The sequence below is a fragment of the Rhamphochromis longiceps genome, linkage group LG20 (assembly GCF_057381845.1).
Source record: "Rhamphochromis longiceps isolate RC_006_pf linkage group LG20, R_longiceps_female_GT1.1, whole genome shotgun sequence".
Lineage (NCBI taxonomy): Eukaryota > Metazoa > Chordata > Actinopteri > Cichliformes > Cichlidae > Rhamphochromis > Rhamphochromis longiceps.
In genome coordinates this window covers 36,847,895-36,855,011 of record NC_140576.1, presented here as the reverse complement: position 1 = coordinate 36,855,011, position 7,117 = coordinate 36,847,895, and positions in this window count along the sequence as shown.

Below are 7,117 nucleotides of genomic sequence, written 5' to 3'. Positions count from 1 at the left end.
CTTGGTGAGTCATATTTGATAGGAGGACCTTTACTTTTAACAGATCTTGCTTAGGAATCGTTCTTGTAATTTCTTTGTTGGCTGCCTGTTGCACTGGGAATCAAAATCACACGCTTGAATGCCTTCTCCAAGTCTGCAAAGCACATGTAGACTGGTTGGGCAAACTCCGTGCACCCTCGAGTATCCCTGAGAGGATAAAGAGCTGGTCCAGTGTTCCTCCTCTATCTGAGGTTCGACTCACGGATGGACTCTCTTTTCCAGCACTGGCAGACTTTCCCGGGGAGGCTGAGGTGTGATCCCCCTATAGTTGGTTCCCCTTCTTAAAGATGGGAACCACCACCCCAGTCTGCCAATCCAGAGGTATCGCCAATTTGATCCAAAAACTTTAATTTTGGATTCATCCATCCATAAATTCAGTTACCATTGATATTCAGTCCAGTTCTTGTGTAATTAGAGATACCTCAGACTTTTCTCCTTTTTCACTAAAAACCTTGAAAGACCTTCGAAAGGCCTGGAGAATTAAACTCAACTCCACAACACTTTGCTGCAATTCCAGCTGCCAGTCTTTTAGGGTCTGTCTCTACCAGCTTTGCACATCTACAGACTAAAATCTTTGCTCATTCTTCTTTGCAAAGCAGCTCCAGCTCAGTCAGATTAGATGCACAGCATTTGTGAACAGCAGTTTTCAGATCTTGCCACAGATTCTGGATTGGATTTAGATCTGGACTTTGACTGGGCCATTCTAACACATGGATATGTTTGTTTTAAACCATCCCAGTGTTGCCCTGGCTTTATGTTTCGGGTTGTTGATGCTGGAAGGTGAACCTCCGCCCCAGTCTCAAGTCTTTTGCAGACTCCAAGAGGTTTTCTTCCAAGATTGCCCTGTATTTGGCTCCATCCATCTTCCCATCAACTCTGACCAGCTTCCCTGTCCCTGCTGAAGAGAAGCCCCCCAGAGCATGATGCTGCCACCACCATATCTGACAGTTGGGATGGTGTGTTCAGAGTGATGTGCAGTGTTAGTTTTCCACACATAGCGTTTTGCATTTTGGCCACAAAGTTCCATTTTGGTCTCATCTGACCAGAGCAGCTTCTTCCACATGTTTGCTGTGTCCCCACATGGCTTGTGGCAAACTGCAAACGGGACTTGTTATGGTTTTCTGTTAACAATGGCTTTCTTCCTGCCGCTCTTCCATAAAGGCCAACATGGGCCTCTGGGCTGCATTTCTGATCAGCGCTCTCCTTGTTCGGCCTGAGAGTTTAGGTGGACAGCCTTGTCTTGGTAGGTTTACAGTTGTGGCATACTCCTTCCATTTCTGAATGATGGCTTGAACAGTGCTCCGTGGGATGTTCAGGGCTTGGGAAATCTTTTTGTAGCCTAAGCCTGCTTTAAATTTCTCAATAACTTTATCCCTGACCTGTCTGGTGTGTTCTTTGGACTTCATGGTGTTGTTGCTCCCAATATTCTCTTAGACAACCTCTGAGGCCGTCACAGAGCAGCTGTATTTGTACTGACATTACACACAGGTGCTCTCTATTTAGTCATTAGCACTCATCAGGTAATGTCTATGTGCAACTGACTGCACTCAGACCAAAGGGGCTGAATAATTACGCACACCCCACTTTGCAGTTATTTATTTGTAAAACATGTTTGGAGTCATGTCTGATTTTCGTTCCACTTCTCACGTGTGCACCACTTTGTGTTGGTCTTTCATGTGGAATTCCAATAAAACTGATTCATGTTTGTGGCTGTAATGTGACAAAATGTGGGAAAGTTCAAGGGGGCCCAATACTTTTGCATCCACTGTAGTAAAGAAAACAGTCCTAAAGCATGAAGTCCAGTCTGAGGAATAAACTGGCAGTTATCCATGTTAAAACCATAATCTCTGTCAGCTGATCACCGCTTGATATGTTTTTTAAACCTTCTTGCAGATCCATTTTGCTTTAATTAGAAAGACAGTCAGAGCTTATCTTCATACTTTCTGTCAGGATGTCTTTGCAGTCTCTGCTGTGAGTGCCGTACCTGCCAGCAGTGCAAATAACACAGCACTCCAATAATAAACCTGATTCAGGAGCTCTGTGGACCGAAGCAGACAGCAGGTATTTTAACAGACACTGCGGTGCTGTTAGAGTCCAGAGCACAGGGCCATTTGTCTCCTTGTCGATGGTATTGACAGTTTCAGAGCCTGTTGGGAGCCTAAAGAGAAAATCAACACTCCACAGTAAACAGGATTTATGTCCAAATAGTGTTTTCTAACTAACTGAAAAGCTGAAGTGTCGAATCTGGAACACTTGTGTGATTTATTGTGTTTCAGTTAGGTGGCGTCCCTCAGGACTGATAATTACTTTTTTTCCATTTCTTTTCTTTATACAATGTTAAATCTGTGGATGGGGATTCTGGGCATAATTGTAGTTTTACAACTTTGCTGGACAGAAAAGCTTGTTGAATGTTGAAAACAGGACTGTGAAAGATTGAGCTGATGAATCTTCGCGTCTCCTGAGGTTTCAGACTGTTGGTCAGAATCAGAATAAAGCCACAGAGACGACGTGCCATATGTGAGGCATCCAGACTTCTACTGGTGGTGTAATTCTGTGGGAATGTTTCCTTGGCACGCTCAATACCAACAATCATAGCTTGAATGCATAATAAGCATTGTCACTGATGGCTCGCATCCCTCGATGGCCACAGTCATTCTCTTAATGGCCACTTCTACCGAGATAATACTTCATGGCAAGTCTAACTTGTCTAATGAAACAGTGATTTCAGTGGCCTTGAGTGGCCTCCTCGGTAAGCAGATCTGGATTGAGTATAACAGCTGTGAGATGTGTTAAGACCAGGGCATCAAATACTGTTTACTAAAGCTGCTGGTGTCTTAATGAGATACATTTCCAGCGTCATCAGTTATGGTTGTAGGAGGATGGGCCTTTCAGTCCCAACTCATCATAAATCGGGGCCTCAACTTTGCATTTAATCACACAGGGTCAGCGTAATTCTTGATCCCACAATCCCATCCAAAACATAACCACGTAGTTATTCCAAGCCTGAACCAAACGAGTGAGCAAAAGCCAAAAAGCAAAATAAGGCCAATGCCAGTGGACATGTTGATATGTTGGATCATCAGGTTTTCTGACGGAATAGCGGCATCGTACAAAATTACTGCAACAAATAAAATCTCAAAATGCAGCAGAATCTCATAGGAAGGGACACGCAATTTCCACTCAGTGTGGCTCAAACCTTGTGTTTGTGAGGGGCAACCAATCAGAAGAAAGCGGCCTTAAAGGGAGGGCAGGGCTAAGAGGGAGGAGTTATTTATATTTACCACAAGTTATTTAAGATAAACAAGACAGATAACAGTGTGAGATAAATTAAATTATTTTGAACTGTCAATCATGCAGCGCTGTTCTCGCACTGTGTAAGAATAAAATATTGAACTGGAAACTTAAAATTATAGGTCCATTTAAAACAGATAAACCAGTAAACAACTAGTAGAAGCATAGTGTTTCAATGTTGCCTTCTGGCAAACACTTTAAAACAATAGTACCAGCCTTATTACTAATATTTCAGTAAGGTGTAAAGTTTTCTGTCAGTGGTTCTGACTGAGGTGAAACATGTTCAGGCGGGCTGAGAATGCACCACCTTAATTTGAAAAATATGCGTGACACAGTAAAGGGAAAGTCAATCTGTATTTGGTTTCCCAGCCATCAGCAGAAATCAAACAGGTAGGACAAGCTGAGTAATGGCTTTTGGTTTCCCTGAGCTGCATACTTGACAGATGCACCAATCTGCTCATTAGATCTAAACATTTCTTGAGCGGATGGAGACAGGAGAGGAAGTGTCACATGCATCTTAAGAAATCATGTATCCTTAGAAGCACAATTATTGATTTGATATGTTTTAGAGTAATTCTAACCAAAAAATTAGCATGCCATTTAAAACTGGATGCAGTAAATTGGCATAACCTCTTCAAACATGTTCTACAAAGCAGACAAACCTCTGGGTTGTCACTATCCATCCATTTTCTCACACTTAATGTAGGTCTAGTTTGACTCGTCTCTTCCTCCCATCAGTCGATCAATGGATAGTGATAGATGGATGCTGTTTTTCAAATGCCAAAACTTTCAGGAACTTGAACCAAGTGGTTTTAAAGTCTAAAACTGACAAGACCTGAGAACCTTGACTGAATGCTGCTGCCTAGACTCCTCACCTCTGTACGTCCACTGTGAACTCCTGTCTGTGACCTTAGGCCTATATAAGGTTCTCCAAGCACAGAATCATGGCCCTAAAATAACTCTTCACATAATCAATGGAAAATGAAAAGCTGTAAAATGCCATCTGCGTTTGGATGTTTCAAACAGGAAGGCTGTCAGCCAGTTCGCCTTCAGAACGCATCTGGTGGTAAAACAGGAAAAGTCCATTCTGACTTGGAAAATCTGCACGGACGAAGATTCAACCTGAAGTCGGAAAATGTTAGTGACCTAAATAAAATAGAAAAACTAAATCTTTGTTGGTTGCCAGAAAACTAAGGTCAGTGGTTTGACCTTATATATTTCACTGCAGTTCACTTGACAAGAATACTTCGAAATCTCCGCTCACCCCCAACCGGTTGCAGCTGAGTTTTTACTTCCCACTGTTGCCAAGTGAAGCTTGAGGAAGTTATTTTGGCATACAGTAAGTGCCCAAGGAGGAACTTTTACAAGAATGAATGGGGAACAACCCTGTATCAGTTTCTATTGCTCCTTCTTCACATCCACGAGCTAGTCCAGCATTATTGTTCGTCTCCAGCACTGCTCCTGCCTGGGTAAATATATCCACTCGGAGGCAGATCAGGGCTGCATCATCCCTGGCTGTCACATTTTCTTTTGAACCAAGTAAACACTCTGTGTCACTTGGGGAGGCTGCTGTATTGTTAATGAGAAACAGTAGAAAATGCTGCTGTTTCTCTTAAGTTTCCTGCATACATGCTGTAGTTTATTCAGAGTTTGCTGCTGAAGCATCCAATTCACACTGTTTCTTCTGCACGCCTAATTGTATCTTACAGAAACTGCATTTAGCATTAACATCTGACAACACAGGATTAGAGCTTAATGCATGGGGTGAATTGTTATTCATTTATTTAGTTTTGGCAAAATATTGATCATGTATATTATGTTCAGAGGGATTTCTAAGATCCGATATGTTAAGAAATTATTTCAATTAATAGTGAAATTTTCAGCGACAGTCGTGTAATTGTTTATCACACGTTAACTGTCATCAGTTTTAGGTTAGTGGATGGATTTATGTTGAAACTGTAATTAAAAGATCTTGCAGATCTTCTTTGCATGGTGGTTTGTAGATGATGTTTGGTAAATTCAGTCTGTCAGGAGTAAAGCTCTGCATCTTCTACATAATATTAATATCATGTACAGCAGCTCACCAGGCAGCCCCACATGTTCGATTTGACAGATTTTTATACCACATGTTCCTGACTCAGCTCCAAAAAGCCTCCTCCTGAGACTGGAGCAGCGTCTCACTATGTGCCCTGATAGAAAAGATCCTGTGATCATCTCCCAGTGGTGTCTTCTTCAAAGGCTGTTTTCTTGTATTTGTGTCAGTGTTGACTTGGACATAAACCACTACAGTGGACACTGATGTGTCACTCCATACCCTGCCATGTTTAAAAAAAATGAAAAAAGTACATGTATATAAGTTAAAAAATGATTTTTTCATGCCTAAAGATGAATAAAAATACTTCCCGATTGAGGTTTTCATAATTAATGCATGAAAGCGTTAATGCTCCTTGTTATTGCTAAACTTTGCTTACCTGAATTACAGAGCTGAAGTTCGTAAACCCTTCATCCAGGTTTGATGCGAACGTCCTCAAATTAAAGCTAGTAGTCGGCACAATAGCCTGAACATGGTTTAAACAGCCAGAAAATGTGCACCCAAAATATAGGAATCAAACTTTATGTATGCTGAGAATGAAAGAATGAAAAAGAAATATAATTTTGCCTTTAGGAAAGTTCAAGGCCGGGAATAAAAGTCTTTGACTGATCAAAAGCCTGAGCCGCTCATTATTCTCCACAGTAGGCCCAAGAAACAAACAGAGGCCTCATGTAACGTCAATAATGCTGCAATTTTAAACTACAGCAGAGAGTCAGCAGCAGCAAAATATATTCGCGCACTTTAGTTTATCCATAGAGAATCTATTAGAGATAGACATGGCCACCATAATATACATTTTACTGGCTTTTAGCTTTGATGACAACTGAAGGATGCTGCACATTTTATTTTATTTTATTATATTTTCCCCTACTGTATCATGCTGCTGAGTGACTGCTGCTCGTCAAACACATTTCATTGCAATGTTGACCCTGTGCTAACTTGCATATTACAAATAAAACTGAAAACTGAAAACATTCATAAAGCATCTTGTAAATAACCCAAAGTCTATCTTTATTTTACTATAATGAGACATAATTAACATTGTGTAAGATGTTTAACAAGTGACTGAGCTGGAAACTAACAATTGAATTTGAAAACTAATTTCTCAGACATCTGTACAGTCAGGCTTCTTTTTGCAACCAGATGACTGAACCCCTGCTGGCCGTTATAAAGAATGCAGTTTCAAGGCACTTCAAGATTGGTTCACTGTTCAGACCTGGAATAATAATAATAATAATAATAATAATAATAAGTCACATAAAAACTGTAATAATCACCAGTGTGAGAACCTTCACAGACACCAGTGTGATGTAAGCAGCTGTTTCTCACTCAAAGATTGACATATTATTATATAATATTATTGAGAAAGAAAAACCTCACCTGGTAGAAAATGTATTTATTGAAATTGTAAGATGTCAAGCATGAGCTGTAATGAGATTGCTGAAACTTGGATCCCCTGTCATCATCAGTTGTTCGGTAACAGGAAACCCAGCCACACTTCTCAGGATACTGTAATGTATATAGCCCCGCCTTCCTCTGTGACCTCATGTATACAAATTAAAAAATGTCCACGCTGAACATAAAGAATGTAAGTGGAATTCATGGCAGAGCAGTGTGGGTGTTTTTCTTGGGTGATTTCTTCCATTTGTCTGCAGATGTGTTCTCACAGGCTTGTTAGTGTGTTGCAGGGGATCG